The 20,377-nt window shown below is 44.0% G+C and overlaps 1 protein-coding gene and 1 long non-coding RNA gene across 5 annotated transcripts in view; both read right to left on the bottom strand.

The window, feature by feature from the left end:
• Nucleotides 1-20,377, bottom strand: part of LOC114842173 (neuroligin-2-like) — a 315,730-nt gene that overhangs the window by 54,026 nt on the left and 241,327 nt on the right. The window lies entirely within an intron of this gene.
• The window catches only part of LOC129603669 (uncharacterized), a 149,633-nt gene continuing 139,359 nt past the window's right edge, over nucleotides 10,104-20,377 (bottom strand). Inside the window, exon 2 of the long non-coding RNA XR_008693795.1 lies at nucleotides 10,104-11,021. This is a non-coding gene — a long non-coding RNA (uncharacterized LOC129603669). The remainder of the gene's footprint in view (nucleotides 11,022-20,377) is intronic.

The raw sequence follows: 20,377 nt of genomic DNA, 5'->3' as shown, positions 1-20,377 counted from the left end.
AGATGCGGTGGCGACGGACAATGACAGCACCCGCTCCGAGCGGGTAAACTACGGCTCTCACGGAGCCGGCAGGAGAATGCGCTCAAACTGAGCGGAGGAGTTGGCACGGTGGCCAACGTTCATCCAGCACACAGCTACGAACCCATCGCGCTAATAAAACCCCTTAGAACCCTTCACGCTTACCTGGCCGCATTTACTGAACACAGATCCATGTAAACTGCAGGCACTGCAGGTAAATCTATGTCTTGCTCAGAATGCGGCCTCTTCTTGCACACTGCGTTCTGGGCAGAGTACAAACAGTTCCCTAGACAATAGGCACTCCAGCACAAAACATACCTGCCACCAAGCTGATGCGTGGGTCATGTGTAAATAACCACAAAAGACCCAAAATCAGAGGAGTGTCAGAACCAGAAAACACATTGAATTCCAAATCTTCTCGATGATTTTCAGCAATGGTCAGTCTAATTGGCTCAGGGTGAAAGTAAACGGTGTGAATAACCAATCGTTAAAAGCCCAACCGAGGGATAGACCCAAACAGCTTTACACTAGACACTCCATTAGAGACCGGTCTAAAATTTTCCCCTCCATTCCAGACTCAACAAAAACCCTCTGGTGAGACCGAACCCCCAAACCTGAGATGGACACCCGATGACCCTCCTGCCCACAATACAAACACAAATCAGCTTCAAAGGGACATTGAAGCTCCTCAGGTGACAGCGTTGCTCGACCCAGCTGCACGGGTGCCTCCCAGTCCTGCGCCAATCAGAAGCTGCGAGCGGAAAGATGACTTGAGGGCTGAATTGTTACAAAATTAGATCTGCTCTTAGTTGATTTTGTCTGGTTTTAAATCAGCCCCTCAAAATAGAAGTCATCAAACACTAGCCTAACCCTGGTAATTTACTTAATGCATGTATGATAGAATGAAGCTGATAAAGGTTACAAAGGTTTTAGTGCAGACGGTGAGGTGAACGTCTCCAAAATGGCCACTTTAGCATTCACACTTCATTATGGCACCATTTGTGTACTATGGGGTGCCAAATGTAAAAGTAGCACCTATAACTAGTTTTCTCACATTTAACTAAATGACACAACATGTTTTCTCACATTTAGTTAAATGTGCAAAAGTCTAAATGTAAATGTTAAATTTAAATGTAAATGTAAATGTTAAATGTTAAATCTAAATGTAAAATGTTAAATGTAAATGTTAAATGTAAATGTTAAATGTTAAATCTAAATGTTAAATGTTTGCCGAGTGGAAAACTGAATATTCATGAATGGGCAAGTAGACTCTACCCCTACCCTCAAACGGCGCTAATCTAAGATCAGTGACGCGGACTCAAACACGTCAAACAGTACGCATAGCTCCGCCCACATATGTCTATGAATCGGTGGACGACAATACTGGAGAGAAGCCTGAAGTCGAAGCCATCATGGCCGCCAGCTCGGACTCCCTCCCGTTGGGGGAGATTGAACGGGCTGTAACGGCAGGTGTGCGGGCTGAGGCTCCGCCTCAAACTGCCGTTCTGTCGTAAACACCATTAATGAGGAGTCAAGTAGGTTTAAATAGAATATTTCTGTGGCGCCGGTGGAGAATTAGTTGGCTAACTATACTAGCTAGCCGAAGTTACGTCCAGGCTAAAAACAAAAGTTTCCAGATCAGATGTGGGCGGGGTTTGCGCGCACTGTTTGAGGTGATTGAGTTCGCGTCTCTGATCTGAGACCAGCGCTGTTTGAGCGTAGGGATGGAGTCTACTTGCCCATTCATGAATATTCAGTTTACACTCGGCAAACATTTAATGTTTACATTTAACATTTAACATTTACATTTAACATTTAACATTTACATTTACATTTAACATTTACATTTAACATTTAGCATTTAACATTTACATTTAACATTTACATTTAACATTTAACATTTACATTTAACATTTACATTTAGACTTTTGCACATTTAACTAAATGTGAGAAAACATGTTGTGTCATTTAGTTAAATGTGAGAAAACTAGTTATAGGTGCTCCTTTCACATTTGGCACCCCATAGTGTACAGTCAGCATTCTGCAACATCTCCTGGGCTTTGCCTGTTTGGGATCCTGTAAAAACTAGCTGTCTGTATTTGATCAGACAGGATCTGTTCAAATACAGACAGTAGCTGTTCACAGCAATGTCAAGAAAGTGGAAGAACAATGTCTTATATAACTTTGTGGTCAGCATGCAGTGTTGTTCAGACTGATAATACCACCAAAAAGAAGCCATACACTGTCATGTGCTGTATCAAGCATGCACTGGGAGGCAGGAGAGGACGTCCTGGTGGAGCTTGTCCTGTGGTGTGACAGTAGTTGCCCTGTTTCTGTACTGTAAGAAAAGCTGCTGCTCGGCTGCCATGTTGGTTTTCTAGGTAGAAAAGCCAAATGGCTGCTTTGTGGTACTTTTATTAATCTGTAAAACATTAGTTCATCACATTATTGTAATGAGCCCAACTCTGGCTTTATTGTTCACCAAGAACATTCTGCTTTTGTTCTACCAGAGCACATATGTGGAGGGTGAGTTAGTTTTAAAGCACAGTAAAATGCAGATTAAGATCAGAAGATGATATTTGGAATGTAAGGTTCAATCTAGAATGTTTCAGGCTCCAGGAGCAAAACATAGGAGGCTTCATCTCATAAGCTGATGCTCTGCTTCCTACTGGTAGCTGAATGGGTAGCGCATCGACCTGGGAAGCAAAAAGGTCGCCAGTTTAATCCAACCATTCCTTAAACAAGACACGTCACGCTAGCTCCCCTATGCCTGTGTGTCAGTCCATTGCCTCCCCATGGGGGATGGGTCAGATGCAGAGGAAAATTTCACCAAGGGGATCAAAAAAGTAGTTATCTTATTTTATGAGATGAGTAAACTGATAAAACTGTAACTAACAGAAGAAACCAGCTGAACCCCAAATTTGGGGACCTTGGGGTTTGTAGATTATGTGATAAGCTTTACTTCATAAACAAATGCACTAAATATACACATACATCAAATTAAACAGTAGAGTCTTGGCTATAATGCAGTATAAATGTCTTTCACATGCATTAAACACAGCCCCAGTAATAAGCAAAAATACCAAAACTCTATAGCGCCAAACCTGGATAACCTACAGTTCAAATGAAAGCTAAGATTCTAAGGAATTTAACAATGTGTGCCATGACATGGTAGACAATATAGACAGATAGATATTTGCCAGAGAAGGTCAGTACTTATCTGAATGCTCATTGTTTACATTCACTTTTGTTCAACATTTTGTGGTGTAAAGTTCAAATCGATCTACACATCGCTGGTCTTACCTAGCAGGAAGATGGGCACCTCAGGGGACGCTGCTCTCCCCTTTCCTCATTACACTATACACATAAGACTTCAAGTACAACTCCCACCACTGTCTCCTCTAGATGTTCTCAGATGACACCCCCATTGTTGGCTGTGTATCAGACGGGAATGAGCAGGAGTACAGGGGGTCATATCTGACTTTGTGAGCTGGTGTGAGAATAACCACTGATCCTAAACACTTGAAAAACAGTTAGTGGTTGACTTCAGAAGGTCCCCTCCACCAAACATCCAGAGCTGAGACATTGAGACTGTGGACACATTTAGATACAAAAATAAACTGGAGTGGTCAAACAACACAGACACTCTGTACAAGAAGGGCCTCCACCTGCTGAGGGGACTGAGGTCCTTTGATGAGGGCATACAGCTGCTAAGGACTTTCTATGATACTGTGCTGGCCTGGTCCTGTGTGCTGGGTGGGGGGGGCAGTACAGGCAGAGAAAGGAAGAGACTCAATGAGCTGGTTCAGAAAGCCGGCTCTGTCCTGGGCTGCACACTGGAGTCCATGGAGGAGGTGGCACACAGAAGGATGCTGGTAAACTAACATCCATCATGGAGAACCCCTTGTAGCGTATTTAAATTAATAGTTTGATAATAATGCAGAAACATTAATGTTCCTCGAAGTTGGGGCACCAGGTTTGTTTTAAAGCTGAAACCACGCTTGTATGAATCTAGTCAACGCCAGATGTCAATTCAATGAGTTACCAGTTATGAACAACAATCACAACTTTCTTGTGATAAAACCAAACCAGTCTCTTATGCCGTGAATTCTTGTCGCGGTTCAGTGACCTCTGTTTAGATCTGAAGAACAATGCACACAAAACCAGATTCCTTTTAATGTTTTATTAATCTAACACTACTGGATATATGAATAACATAACATGATATGGAAATACTCCAATAAACAGGACAGAAAATGAGAAAACAATCAGAATGAGATGATCAGTGATGAATGAATCAATGAGTGAAAGGACAAGGAATGGTCAAGATCTGTGTGTGTGATGGCTTTGATCAAGCGAAAAGAGTACTTGTCTCTAACCAATGCAAACCTAAGGAGAACTAATGAATTTGGAATGTTCAATTTTAGCGCTTTGAGAAACACCAGACTTCTCAGAGGATTAGAGATGTTCGTCTTGCCTTAGTTTGGAGCTGTAGCCGCTGTGCAGCGTCTCCCGTTACCGGTTGGTGGAGCAGGCGTGCCCTCTCTGGTCCAGGTGCCACGGCCTCTGGGCCAGGAATCGTCGCCCGCGGTGATGATGACGGCTCGGGTTCAGCAGAGTAACAGTCAGCCAGGCTGGACTTCCAAGGTGTTTCAAAGTGTCAGCGCTACTTAAACTAGCCCAAGAAGGAAACGGGCTGGAATCTAATTTAACTAGTTTGATCAAAAATAGCGAGTCACCTAATGACTGTATTAGTTTCAGTTTCGCGGAGTTTCTTGTTGACTTTCTAACGTTACAAAATTTGTTGTTTGTTCGTGTTTCTAAGTTTAACTTAGGTTTACAAAATTTAAGAACAAAGGAAAATTAAAGAAAAGCAATGCGACGCAAAAAGAGAAGGTGAAAGAAGTTTGAAGATAGAGGGAAATCCGATTCTACTAGGGTGTCACTGGTTTAAATACCCCTGGGGCAGTGGTCACTGCAAGGCGGAGAAATGAGTTCAACCAGTGGTGAAGAGTTCCACCTCTTCAGATCAGGAATCATCTATTTGATTTGGATCGCTCCTAAATCTGGGATAACTAATCTTTCCTCTTTCCATCAAGCTCAAAGTTCCATCACACCATAACACAATAAACATGTAATGATCACTTTGACACTCAAATGAGCAGAGAAGTCAGAATGGTTAAACAGCAACATTAAATGCATAGAATAATAAGGTTTTATACGTGGTCCCTTAAAACGCTGTAACAAATGAAATGTTATTCCGGATGACTGGTCTTGTCCCCTACATTATGACACCAAATGCATTCAAATAGTCTTTATTGTTGCAGAGATATAGTCTGTATGGTAACTATAACCCCTCTCCCCCCACACCCCCTATGCCAGAAAATAGGGCTTAAAGGCTCAAAGGGGTCCAAATGTACATTTAACCTGGAGATTCATAATGTACCATACCAGCAGTGGATTTAAAGAGATGATTACATGTGTCCTCCCTTCATACAGTAATTACGGTGGAAAATGACCAGTTGGTTGCCAGCTTTCTGTACTGGGGCAGTGGGAATCAGTTGACAATAAACAAGGTCAGACATGCAGGAACATCAACAACCTCAGGTTTTATCACGGTGGACGTTCACAACTTCATGTTGACGTTGTACATTCTCTAAACGTGGACTGATCCTCACTAGATTTAATGGTATGAATGTGGCCAGTTCAAAAGGCTCCACCTCTAAAGCAGACAGTTCCTTCCTGGAGCACATTTATATTACAGACACTGCAGAGCTACGACCAGTCGCACCATGAAGACCTTCATCTGGATCAATACTGTCGTTATCTGCAGCATCAGTAAGTACCAACAACACGTCGCTCTCAACATCTGGATCACATTCAATTAAAAACAATCCTTTAACGTCTGTAACAACTAACTCATGTTGTCTCTGCTGTTTGTTTCAGTCTGGATCTCTGTCTCAGTGGCTCAGTCTCAGAATGTGACGGTCCAGCCTGGTCAAAGTGTCACACTGTGGTCCCCCATACTGACCGCTAACACTGTGATGATCTGGTCCAGACTGACCAATAAAACCACAGCCAGCTGCATCTGTTTTATGGCCAGAGCTACTGAAGAAGCTAAGTTCTGTGGAGGGTTCGATAATGGAAACTTTCAAGCGGGAGTCAATACAACTGGAGTGTTTCTCACAATCAAAAATGTTAATTCATTCGACTCTGGAATCTATTTCTGTGAATTTTTCAACAGAGGAAACAACGTTTACTACGTGATACATTTAAACGTAAACGGTAAGAATATGACACTAACTTCTCTGTTCTTCTTATTTAGAATAGCTGATAATTGTACTAAAAATATTTAAATTTATAATCAAACAAGACAGTGATTCATTAATGTTTCTTCAACAGGCAGTAAGAAAACTCAGAACGACTTGGTAGAATCTAAAAGTAAGACTGTCTTTAAGTTTTCAGTTCTTGTGTAGATTTGTCTGTTGTTTGCTGATCAATGCAATTTAAATGTATTTATATGATTTTAGCAGAATGTAATGAAACTGGTAAACCAACATACGTGATGAGCTTGATCCTCGGTGGTCTTACTGTTTTCCTTTTCATGGTCCTTACAGCTGCTCCTCTCATGCATTTGGTTTATTTTTTACATCATATCTAATATTATGTCAATAATGTTTTGTCGTTTAGCTGTGAATGAAAAACAGAAAACACATCATCAGGAGGTGATCTAGTCTTTAATTTACTCCATCTATTTAACCATGTGTCCTGTCATTGGTTCATGCTTCCACTTGGTGAGATCAGTGACTAATTACTCCTTTCTACAAAATCCAGCCTCTGATGAACTGAACTACACAACAGTGAATTTCCGTCAAAAGGAAAGACAAAGAGAAGTGGAGCCGAACGTTGTGTATTCTGCTACTAGATAGACTGAAGAAGCAACAAACACAGGTCAGAGCAAAATGAGGACTGATTTATAACAAGCTGTAAAAAAACTGTGACCGATGCTCATGAGGATCTGTTTTGTACCTTGCTTCCATTTGAAGCTGTAATGATAAAAAATAAACAGAAAGTATTTACAACATTTCTACGTGTACTAGAGTGTGAATAAAACTACTGTATGTACTGTAGCAGCAACTACCCAGATTTACCTGTTTATCTGCTTGTATTTGTGTAAATACTGTACTAACACATATTTTATCCACTGGTCTGTCTAACGCTCTGCTGTGGTTAGAAAACTGCACTGCCTGCATTAGATTCAACCACTAAACCTTCTGCTGTCAAAAAGAGCTACAGTGACACTGTTTTAGTCTGAATTAATATAAAATATGAAGATGAAACAGTTTAAGTGAACTCATGAAAGAGGAAACACCCACAGTCAGACAATAGCTTCAGGTACCTGAAGTCTGAGGTACAGTATCGTACCTTCGTTGCCTTCAGTTTCTCTCCAGCAGCTCAGGCCAGATGGTGATAAATGTGATGTGTGCATGTGGTTTAAGGTGCGATGGAGCAGATGAATGTTGGAGTTATCCACTCCTAGTTGGGGTTGATAGTTGAAGATGTGAACAGCACATAGCTGGGGACAGATTTTCAGCACCCATAGGCTGATTCCTTCACGCCCTGTGGCCTTTGTGGCGTGAAGCTTGTTCAGCTGTTTCCTCAACTAAATCTACCTCTGGATTATTTGTGTGGTGGTCAAGTCCTGAGAGAGATGTGTTGGGGAGCTGCAAAGGGTTCAGAGGCTCAACCTGATATTTGCTGAAAAAATAAATTACAGTGCACACGTGCAGAATCCACATTTTAGAGATTCTGGTAGATGACTCAGTGGTTCATAAGTGCATTTGCTGCCTGTTTTACATTTTGCTACTGTAGTGAATCCTGTTGTAGCATGATTTATTCCTGGCCGTGTTTGTATTGTGTAGTATGTATGAGTATATCTTATAGAAAAAGCAAAACTGTCCATCACAATACATCAAATGCTGCATGCTAAGCTGCTAGATGGAACAAATAAAATACGGGAGTATTATATTACATGTTGTCTCATCAATCCAATGTTGACACCTCAGATACAGTAGCAATACACCTGTTGTGGTCATGTGATCAAAAAGATCACCTATTTCCTATAGAGACACATCAGCCACATCTGGCCTATAAGCCACAGTGTTGTTTCTCCTCAAAGAGTAGCAATAACGTTGACAAGGTTTCATTCAGCAGAGCAGCTTGAACAGGACGGCAGCTCCTACGAGTGAGTTCTATGTAACAAGTCTGTTTGTCTGGGAAATGGGACAAAATGATCACTGTAAACGGAAACCAGACACACAAACCTGTGTCTACATCCTGCCTCTAAAAAGCCTGATTGCTTCTCACGCTGGGACCTACTGTACTTCTGTGGTGCTTCCTCCTGTGGACACATTCTCAACCAAAGTGGACTTTCAGGGTGAGTAACTTCCTAGTGAATCTCTATGTGACACTTTATTTCAGCATTTCTAATGTTGTACAGGTTCTTAAGGTATAAAATACTCATTTTGAAGTATTTGTACTATACCAGAATGACTCAGCCTTTGTACTCACTGCTATATTATGTTATCTATTAATCATATGTGGCTCTGCAGCAGAGGTGAAATCCAGTGTCTTCCAGTGTTTACCAGTAAGCTTCGCCTGAACTCCGATTCTGCCTGCACCCTGTCTGTACCTCCGCCCAGTGATCATCTGTGTATTGACCGCTGCCTGTACCTGGACCCACGAGCTTGTGATTAAATGGGTCTGCCGTATTACGCAGCCTGGCCAGAAAGAGTCCCTCTGCACCGCCCTCCAGGCACAGGAGCAGTGTTTTCATGCCCACGAGGAGAAGACTGAAGCGTTGTGCAGGAGCTGACTTGCTGCACCGCCCGACAGGAGACCATGATGGCCGATCTTACCCGGTTGGCTCGGCAGCACACGACCGGCAAAGCGGAGGAGAACCCACCTACTGAGGTCCCGGAACCAACGGCCTTCGGGCCGAACCGTCTGTTATAATGCCTCCGCTGGTTCCCTGCTCACTGTTACTCCGTCTGGTGCTGATTCTCTGCAGCAGGCGGTATTCATTGACTCAGGAGCTGATGCAAGTTTAATGGATGCTGAGCTGGAGGAGAGGCTTGAGGTAGCCATTTTACCTCTCGCTTTGCCGATGGAGACCACGGCACTGGACGGTCGTTGGCTCTGGAGGGTCACACACCACACCGGACCCGTCACCCTGACGATCATACGGAGGAGATAACCTTTCTTGTTGCTCCAGCCTGTTACCATCCCGTGGTGTTGGGACATCCGTGGCGTTGCCGTCATAGCCCCCGGCTGAACTGGAGGAGCGGGGGGGTTTGAGCAATGGAGCACGGACTGCACCAACTCATGTTTTAAGCCTGATTTGGACCCGGCCGTTCCCTCTACAGCTGCTTCATTTGGCGTCGGACTGGAGGGGGTGGATCTGAACGGCGTTCCGGAGTGCTACCATGACCTCCGCTCAGTCTTTAGTAAGAAGAAGGCCACCTCGTTGCCTCCTTATCAGCACCACAACTGTGCAAACAACCAGTTCAGTTCTGCCCAAGGGGAGATTATATCAGCTGTCGCCCAAGTAGAGGGAGTTTATGAAGGAGTACCTAGAGGGGGCTTAGGTCGCTGGGCTTATCCGACCACCCTCCTCCCCGGCCGAAGCCGGCTTTTTCTTAAGTAAAAAGGATGGATCTCTTCGCGCATGCATTGACTACCGGGGACTTAATGATTTTACCATCACAGATTCCTACCCACTTCCTTTGCTGTCCTCTGCCTTCGAGCTCTTATCGGAGGCCAAGAACTTTACTAAACTTGATCTTCCCAACGCTTACCACATGGTCAGGATAAAAGAGGCAGCTGCTGCTGTGTTCCAGGCCCTGGTCAACGATGTTCTTGGTTTTATGATTAATGAATTTTGTTTGTATATCTACACGCCATCCTCATCTTTTCGTGCTCTGAAGAGGAATATCGGCTCCATGTGCGGGAGGTTCTCAAATGACTGCTCGGGCACCGACTCTTCGCCAAGGCTGAGAAATCCTAAACATACCAGGAGACATATGACACTTATCGATATGTGAAAATATATTGTCATGTTGGCAGATTATTTACCTGTCTTTCACATTTGTTGTATTTGTTAAAAAAACACTAATGAGACATGATGATGTGTCGAAAAATTTGTGAAGCCATGTGGGCTTATAAGAGCAACCCCCGTACGAGTAAAAATTAAGCAAGATTGTGAACCATTTTAAGATCAGCTTGTGTGTTATATGTCACGTGTCAGATGTAGCTTGTTTGTTTTTTGTCTTTGTTGGTTTTTAAGTCTAGGTTAATTATAACTGTTATATAACATAACTTTTAATTATATTTATTATGGAGATAGTAGAACTATGGATGTCCCACCTGAATAAAAGGGGCATATGTTTGATCTAATAATATAATGCTATAAGTGATGACTCCTTCAGTGTGCAGCATGATAAACACACCACAGGGTACATTGCTCTGAATGAATGTGTCCTACAAACTACCTGACTGAAACACAGAGTCAATATAAAGGGTATTACTGTCCATAGACTTGCAATTTTGACAAACAGATGTTTCTTTATAGTTACAGTTATAGTTAGTTATAATTATAGAAGGTGCTACTGAATTCATTGTATATACAATCACACATTGGATGGAAAGAGGAAGCGTGTGTGTCGCCATACTTATGACAATCTTCAGCAAAGGAAAACAAGGAAGAGAAACAGCAGAGTAAGCTACATCTGTCACCGAAACAACCAGAGAGGCTTCAGACGTGATTGGCCCAATAGAGCTGCATCCGAGGATCCAGGAAACATCTGTCAGCGCTGTGGTCAGAAGGGGCTTTGGAAGAAGAACTGGCCCTTGCTATGTCAGGCTTCACCCACTCGGGCGGTCACATCACGCTGATGGTTGGGGAAGGAGGAAGGTGACGGTTCCTTTCCAAGTAGAAGACGGTACTGCAAATACACACACATTTCCAAGCACACAATAAAGAAACACGCTTACAGCTGATGCACACTCAATTGATCCAAATTCATTCTTATCTGCTTGCAATGAAGACTCGCTTTTCGCTCAGAACATTCAGTAACAGTAATTTTGAAAATCATAATAACTGCTGCATCACTTTGCATTCCGATTGCGGGATTCAGGTTGCTCATTTCCCCACATTCCCCACATAACTGCAGAAAGAGGCAGAAATAAACAAATAACAGGAAAATTAGCACACAATATCTCTGAAAATGGCCTTCTGGCCTATACTGTATGGCTGAACTAGTCCCTCACCTTCATAGTCTACACAAGGAGCTCTTTCCCACCACTACTCGCTCGCCCCCGAGGTCGTGGCCGAGAACTCTGGGCCCTCGTACAACTCGTCACCTGTACCCTACCTTCCCCTAAAGGAGGGGAAGCTAGGTACCAGCATTCTCTGTGCCAAGTACATGCTGTGTTTGCTTTCTCATCAAGGGAGAAAAAATAAAGAAAATTCTAGTGTTCCACTTTACTGTCAACTAACAAATGCTGTGTGTTCTCATGACAAAGTGCCAAACTGGCCCTCGATTGTGTTTCTTCTATTGTTCCTTTCATCTTCCGTTCCTGTGTGTGTTCAAGCATTTGTTTAACCGTTGTTTTTTGTGGAAAGATTTTAAATCAAAAATATAGTTATAGAGAAATGATATTATATATAGTTATATATAAATGTGTACAAAGGAGAAAGTATATCAAAAAGTTTTGTCAGTGGGGATCTATGCATGAATTCCTTTTAAAGATGATGACGGGGGAAAAGTCAACTCGAATCATGTCCGTCCGCTTTGGAGATTGGTTTTTATTTAACCCCACAGAAAATGAAAAATCACTGGTTCTGTTCACCTGCAACACTCCTTTATTAAAAAAGCAACAGTACCCAGTCCAGGCTCCATTCACCCTCTCATCCAGTTGTTCTTTAGACCTGCTTTTTCATCCTCCACAGCTGCAGTGAACCCCATCATCCTGCAGTGGCTGTGTTTTCTTTCAATCTGTGACGATCGCAGTTTTTAGGGTAACATGACGTAAAGATCCATTGTTGTAGCTTGCGTGTACAGAATTATTTTTGTATGCAGCGGAGTGAAGTGATGTGAGCCCACATGAACACACAGTAGCCTACATGCAGTGTGAGAGGTTAGTCACCGGTGCTGTCTTTGCCTGTGCTCTACTCTAGCTTTAGCCTGTGTGTTTGTTTTCTATTTTATTACTGCCTAACAGGGAGGTGGGGGGGGGGGGGCATCCTGCATCTGACCGCTCCTGTCTGACACGTTGTTAGTGGAAAGGGAAATGTGCACAATGTAAAACAAAACAAGTGACTCGTGTGTGAGGCAGATGACGAGTAGAAGCTGTGGAACAGGATGGAAATGTGCTGTGGAGAACAGACTGAAAAGAAAGACTCAGCCTTAAAGGGAGAACGTGAAGCTGAGGTCATTCGCCACCTTCCTACTCTGTCCTACGGAGGATCTGCCTGGTCAGATCCACACCAACCCTTTTGTACTCACTCCTGTGGATAAGGAGGCAGTAAAGGGGCTGTGAATAAACCTCACCACAACGCAGCTACAGCGACACCACAGGAGGTGGAAACAGGAACCACTCGTTCAGTTTGGTCTTTTTCCATGTCTACTTTATAAGGAACCACTGGAGGGCGCCACTGCCTCAGATTCACTGAGCAAAACGGGCGTGGAGGATAAAAACCAAACTGGGAGTAAGGACACAGATACACAACATCTGGAAGAGGATCTAAACTGTACATTTTTAGGTGTAAGGGTCAAAAACGGGCAAAATGTTTGTAAATATAAGTTGTTTTTCTTTTTTTTTCTTTGAATGAATGGATGAAATTATTATTTTGTGACCACCAAAGGCAACAGGTGCAGTTTGCAAACAAATGGCCTCAAGCTCAAGGTTTTAGATTCATCACCCAGTAAAACCTGCTCATCACTTTATGATGTCACATCTTTTTTTATTTGTTCTAATGTTGCCCATGTGGGCGTCCTGTAGCACACAGCTCCTAACCAGGAAAGTCACTGTAGCAGATTTCACCCCCTGCAAACGTCTCCTTTTTTAAAGTCTGGTTTTTGTGGCTTTGATTTTGAAAATGATCCAATGTTTCAATTTACTCCTGATGATCTGTGTGATTGTCAGAAGCTACATGTAATGTTGTCAGGATATAGTAACTCACCACCTGAGACAAGTCAGTGAGACAGTACTTCACATGTAGCAGTGTTTACACTAAAGTTATGATACTAACTAACGCCCTACAATGGCCAACACACAGACACTGACATGAATCCTCAGCTTGGCCTCTTTTCAAACTTGCACCTGTTGTCTTGCTTTTCTATTATTTGTTGAATTCAAAAACCCAAGACCTGAGATGAAGGAAAATGTTAAATAAAGACAATTAAAAAAAAAAGCTTAGATTAAAAAAAGTTAATTAAAACTATATAAATGAATGAGGTGAGGATATTTCTGTTTACTTTAGAAGTTATTATACACTGTATGCTGTGACTCTGATCTGGGAAACATTAAAGACATTCATAGCCAGACGCTGACTCATTGTCTGTATTCAGTAATCAATGAGCTGCACAGGCAGCTTGGATCTCTGGGACTGATCCTCCATTGGAATCATTGGCTACTGTCTTCTGTACTGTAGGTAGGTTTTTGGTAAATCAAAAACCAAGCCCTGGCTCTTCTCTCTGGGCGCTGCAGCACTTGGTGTGAGTTTCCTAGTGTGTATATGTCGGGTTCTGGTTCTGTTCTCGGTCTTATTTTGTAGGACGCTGTTCATCAGCCATATATTCATGTTTTGAGTTTCCATTTCCTGTTTTATTCTGGTAGTCTCCCGGTTTCTATTTTTGTTCTAGCTTCACTTCCGGTTTTCGTCACGTCACAGCTGTTCCTGCCTCACCCGGTCATTGTACACACCTGCAGTTTATCAGTAATCACTCACCTTGCATTTAAGCACCCCTTCTCACACCAGTACCTCGCCAGATCGTCGTACGTATGCCAGACATCCATTCCCAGCACTTAGTTATCTTGTTCGCGTATTTTGATCCTGCTCTGTTTTTGACTTCTGATTCTCGCCTGCTCCCTAATCTGTACTGTTGTTTGGATAGCTCTGGATTAACGAACCTGACCGCCCGACTACGGGACAGCCTACTCCCTTACGGTACTGTAAACTGTGATCTTCCGTTACCGAATCTCTGCCTGTCCCCGAATCTGAACCAGCCTGCTCCACCGGTACCGTAGTCCCGTGATTGACTGTGTATGACCCGGACCGCCTGTGATTCTGTAATAAACGGTTAAACCCTACCATCTGCCTGAGATCGCTGTGCTGTGCATGTGGGTCCTTTCTCTGCCGATTCCTGACAGTATGTTTTATATATTTTTATGTTTCGTTATGTTTTTTTACTAAAGCTCCTACTGTTAAACATCAATAAAACTGATCAATATCTCCAAATACAACTTACTTATACCAATCTAAACAAAACTGGAGGGCTGTGAGGTGTCTTTTTACTTGTTATAAGCTACAAAATTGGCCTAAAAACACCAACACAGGATTGACAGGACTGGTAGCCAGTAAAAATGGCTGATCGCGTTTGGTGAGTGGGTTAGTACCTTTAGTACCTGCTAAAAGGTAGGAGAATGGGATCAGTTCACTAGTAATATGAACTTTGCATGACGATATTTAAATTTGTTCTGTATATCGTTTATTTAGCTAGCAATTAGCTTAGCACATGTCGTCTGTGGCTCATAACTCACCACGTGATAACTAGTGTGGTGTTTATGTGTGTTGCACAAAGTATTGCTGTGGTAGACCCATAAATTGTTACCAGCACGGGTCAAACTGGGCTTAATCGGTACTTTAAAACACGCTCACTGAGCGGGAAAACAGGCTACAATGGTCTACAAACTGAACTGGAAGAGAGGACCCAAATGCACGACCCACAGACAGGACTGACAATAAATGATTTAACAAATAAAACATACAGACAGAGGACAATACAAACTAAGGACGCTGCGTATGCAGGATAGGCCAGAAATCAAGAATGCAAAACTAACACATACAACTCACTGAATAACTAAAGATTACTGCAGAGCAGGAAACCCAATAAACCATACTAAGAACACAAAACATGCAATCAACCGTATCAGAGATCAGAACCTAAATAGCGCAAAGCTAACCCATATAACTCACTGAGTAACTAAAGATCACTGCCGAGCAGGAAACTTAAAGACCATACTAAGAACACAGAACATGCAAACAACAGTACCTACTGTAACACTCACAGTGAACGAACACGCAAACCTGGACAGAGAGCACAATGACAAGATGACACGGTAACATGTAACCTGTAACATGTAATGCACCAACAAAGACTGTGCACAAATTGAGAGCATAAATACAAGACAAGACAGGTGAACCCAATCAAACTAATTACAGGAAACACAAGACAGAGCAAAGACACAAAAACCAAAGGGGAGGCTGCCCCTGGTGGCGTGGAAGCCGAGTCACAACATAAAGGGGTCTTAAACTAGCCTGGGTTGAGCTATAATGTTAACTACATGCTAACAGTCTATCGTATCATATCTTCATCTGTGGTTGATTCATCAAATGAACGACCAAATTGGGTCCCCCCACACAAACTCTAATTAGGGTCTATGGGGCGCATAAAGAAGTCTATTACATCTTATAGAGACTCGCAACACCTGTACCTCTTAGGCATTGGTCTTCTCATTGCACCTCTCTGGGCCTCTGTCATTTGGCTCACTTCCCTCCGAGCTGCCTTGATTTTTGCCTCCAACCTTCGTTTCCATGGTGGGTATTGTTTCTCATGGCTCCCATGGTTGCTCTTATAGCCAAGCACCTCTAGGATCACTGATGCTGAAGCGTAAGCGGAGGGTGAGAATAGAGTGTGTGTGTGTGTGTGTGTGTGTATAAAAACTCCCTTCTCACCCCACGCGGGTGGTCTCATCCACTTTCCAAGCTCGGGTCCTCTACCAGAGGCCAGGGAGCTTGAGGGTTCTGCGCAGTATCCTTGCTGTTCCTAGGACTGCACTTTTCTGGACTGAGATTTCGGATGTTTTTCCAGGGATCTGTCGTAGCCACTCCTCCAGTTTGGGGGTCACTGCCCCCAGTGCTCCAATCACCACAGGCACCACTGTGGCCTTCACCTTCCAAGCCTTCTCCAGTTCTTCTCTGAGCACTTGGTATTTCTCTAGTTTCTCATGTTCCTTTTTCCTGATGTTGCCATCGCTTGGTATTGCCACATCCACCACTACGGCTTTCCTCTGTTCTTTGTCCACCACCACAATGTCTGGTTGGTTTGCCATTACCATTCTGTCTGTCTGTATCTGGAAGTCCCACAGGATCTTGGCTCGCTCGTTCTCTACCACCTTGGGAGGTGTTTCCCACTTTGATCTTGGGGTTTCCAGTCCATACTCCACGCAGATGTTCCTGTATACTATGCCAGCCACTTGGTTATGGCGTTCCATGTATGCTTTCCCTGCCAGCATCTTACACCCTGCATTTATGTGCTGGACCGTCTCAGGGGCCTCTTTGCACAGTCTACACCTTGGGTCTTGTCTGGTGTGGTAGACCTGGGCCTCTATGGCTCTGGTGCTCAGGGCCTGCTCCTGTGCGGCCAGGATGAGTGCCTCTGTGCTGTCCTTCAGCCCAGCCCTTTCAAGCCATTGGTAGGATTTGTTGAGATCAGCCACTTCAGTTATGTTCCGGTGGTACATCCCGTGTAAGGGCTTGTCCTCCCATGATGGTCCCTCTTCCAGCACCTCGTCCTCTGTTCTCCACTGCCTGAGACATTCACTCAGCACGTCATCTGTCGGGGCCTTATCCTTGATGTACTTATGCATCTTGGATGTTTCATCCCGGATAGTGGCTCTCACGCTCACTAGTCCTCGGCCTCCTTCCTTGCGGCTAGCGTACAGTCTCAGGGTGCTGGATTTGGGGTGGAACCCTCCATGCATGGTGAGGAGCTTTCGTGTCTTAACATCTGTGGTCTGTATCTCTTCCTTTGGCTACCTTATTTTTCCCGCAGGGTATCTGATCACTGGCAGGGCGTAGCTGTTTATTGCCTGGGATTTGTTCTTGCCATTGAGCTGGCTTCTTAGGACTTGCCTTACTCGTTGGAGGTATTTGGCTGTTGCCGTATTCCTTGTTGCCTGTTCAAGGTTGCCATTTGCTTGTGGTATTCCAAGGTACTTGTAACTGTCCTCAATGTCTGCTATTGTTCTTTCTGGGAGTGAGACCCCTTCTGTGTGGATTACCTTGCCTCTCTTTGTCACCATCCTCCCACATTTCTCGAGTCCGAATGACATCCCGATGTCCGAGCTGTAGATCCTGGTGGTGTGGATCAGCGAGTCGATGTCTCGCTCATTCTTGGCGTACAGCTTGATGTCATCCATGTAGAGGAGGTGACTTATGGTGGCCCCGTTTCGGAGTCGGTATCCATAGCCAGTCTTGTTTATTATTTGGCTGAGGGGGTTCAGACCTATGCAGAACAGCAGTGGGGACAGTGCATCTCCTTGGTATATGCCACATTTGATGGATACTTGGGCAAGTGGCTTCCCATTGGCTTCAGGGGTGGTTCTCCACAACCTCATCGAGTTTGCAATGAAGGCCCTTAGAGTTCTATTGATGTTGTACAGCTCCAAGCATTCAGTGATCCATGTGTGTGGCATTGAATCATAGGCTGTGCACAGGTTGGTGTGTCGCATTCTGCAGTCTTGGGCGACTGTTCTGTCTACCAGGAGTTGGTGTTTGGCTCCTCTGGTATCCTTACCAATGCCCTTCTGTGCTTCGCTCTTGTATTGACCCATGTGCCCACTTATCTTAGCTGCGATGATGCCTGACATGAGCTTCCATGTTGTGGAGAGGCAGGTTATTGGCCGGTAGTTGGATGGGACAGTACCCTTTGAGGGATCCTTTATTATCAGGATCGTTCGCCCTTCGGTCAGCCATTCAGGGTGAGTCCCATGCCTTAGCAGCTGGTTCATTTGTGCTGCCAGGCGCTCATGGATTGCAGTGAGCTAGCTTTAGCTAGTAGGTGTGGATCATGTCAGGGCCGGGTGCTGTCCAGTTTTTCATACCTGAGACTCTTTGTTGGATGTCCGCCACTGTGATAGCCACTGGGTTCTGTTCAGGGAGGTTACTGTGGTCTTCCCTCAGATCCGCCAGCCACTGTGCATTGCTGTTGTGTGACGCCTCCCTTTCCCATATCCCTTTCCAGTACTGTTCAGTTTCCAGCCTTGGTGGGTCTGCCCTGCTGTTATTACCCTGCCATTGAGAGTTCACTTTCGCAGGTTGTGTTGCGAACAGCCGGTTTATTCGTCTGGTCTGGTTTATTCGTCTGGCTTCGTTGTCTCTGGTGTATCTCTTTAGGCGGCTGAGCTGAGCTGGAGCCTGAACAGAGCATGACTGAACTGGGGCTGGAGCCTGAACAGAGCATGATTGAACCGGAGCTGGACGCCGAGCAGAGCCCGGCTGAACTGAGACCTGAGCAGAGCCCGGCTGAACTGAGACCTGAGCAGAACACGGCTGGGCTGAGACCTGAGCAGAAGGTGGAGGATTTTAAAATAATTGCGTAGGTCGCTGGGTAGCTCGGCGCATGTGAACTCCATATTCCCCGCAGGTGAATGAGACTCGCCGCCAAAAAAAACAAGAAACAAAAACAGTCACTGACCTGGACGGCGACTGAGTGCTGGCTGGGTCCAAGTCTGGCCAGATCGTTCTGTCACGATCGCACGGATGAGGACCCACATGCACAGCACAACACAGCGTTTATGATGTTAAGAGGACAGTTTATTCCCGAATACCGAATCCACTTCAGGCAGCGTCATACACGGGAGATCAAACGGGGTTTAAGCAGGATCAGGCAGAGAAGGCGTCAGGGACAGGCGAAGTCATACACAAGAGATGGATTACAATACCAGAATCGTCGAGCGTCAGATCGTGGTCAAGGAAAGCAAGGTCGGTAACAGGCAGAACAGAAGACCAGGGCAGACAAGACAGGCAGGGATTAGGCAGGCTCATAATCAGCAGTCAAAACAGGGTACACGAAACACGGCAGGACAGGATCAATGAACTAGAAAATGACGGTCACACACAAACAACGATCTGGCGGAGAACTAAGGACACAGGTGGTGGTTAAATACAAAGTGACTTGATTACTGATGACGTGCAGGTGTGGATAATGACCAGTTGAAGCAGGGACAGCTGTGACAAGACGTAAACCGGGAGTGAAGCTAGAACAGAAACAGAAACCAGGAGACTACCAAAATAAAACCGGAAATATAAACTAGAAACCCAAGACATGATAATGTGGCCAATGAACAAAGTCCTTTTCAAAATAAAACTGAGCACAGAACCAGAACCTGACAAGCTTGGTTTTACCTTAAAAGGACCTGATGCTCCAACTTCAAGGAATATTAATGTTTCTTCATTAATTTTAAATTAAAGTGAATAAAGAGGCATTACCATTACGGTCGGTTCTGTTTCTGCTGCTGTGTCATTCTTTTTACATTAACATAAATTAAAACGTTATTGCATTGTGTGCACCTCCTGTGCAGAATTGTTTTCTAAATGTCTCTGATGTCTCTCCTGCATTCATACATACAGGCCTGTCCCATAATGTCACACTAGTCCACGCAAACCTTTCCTTAGGTAACCTGACTATCAAAATAAAAGCCTTAACATTATTTAACTCAATATTACTTGCTGGCATTGAAACACCATAGCAAATTAAATTTAAAACACAACTCTGAGAAACTTGTGTTTTCATCCATTGTGTCAATATACCGTATTTTTCGCCGTATAAGACGCACTTTTTTCCCCCAAAAACTGAAGGGGTAAGGTTGGTGCGTCTTATACGGCGAATGCAGAGATCCGCGGAGCGGAACAGTGATGGTGAAGACGAGTGGGGGGCAATGGTGGGGCAAAGACAAAACGTACCGGTATGTTTGTCTTGTTGTTTTTTTTTACTGATCCGAAAAAGATCCGATCTGTGACTCCTGATCTGTGGAACGATCTGAACCGTGAGTCCTTTCACTTTCACTGTTTACTGACTTTACTGACTGTTCATGTTACATGTTTGGCATGCAATTGTTCTTAAACAGCTGTTAACTTTTATAAAGTTGATATAAAATATTTTACTACAGTATTTGGTTCAGAACCTTTTTTTTCTAGATTGTCCTTCTTTGAAATTGTGTGCGTCTTATGTATATGCCGGTGCGTCTTATATGGCGACAAATACGGTAATGCACTGCTGTTTAGCTAAAGTGC

Source organism: Betta splendens, chromosome 2 (genome assembly GCF_900634795.4).
Source record: "Betta splendens chromosome 2, fBetSpl5.4, whole genome shotgun sequence".
Classification (NCBI taxonomy): domain Eukaryota; kingdom Metazoa; phylum Chordata; class Actinopteri; order Anabantiformes; family Osphronemidae; genus Betta; species Betta splendens.
The sequence above is the reverse complement of the archived record's forward strand: the minus strand, read 5'-3'. Positions and strand labels throughout refer to the sequence as shown.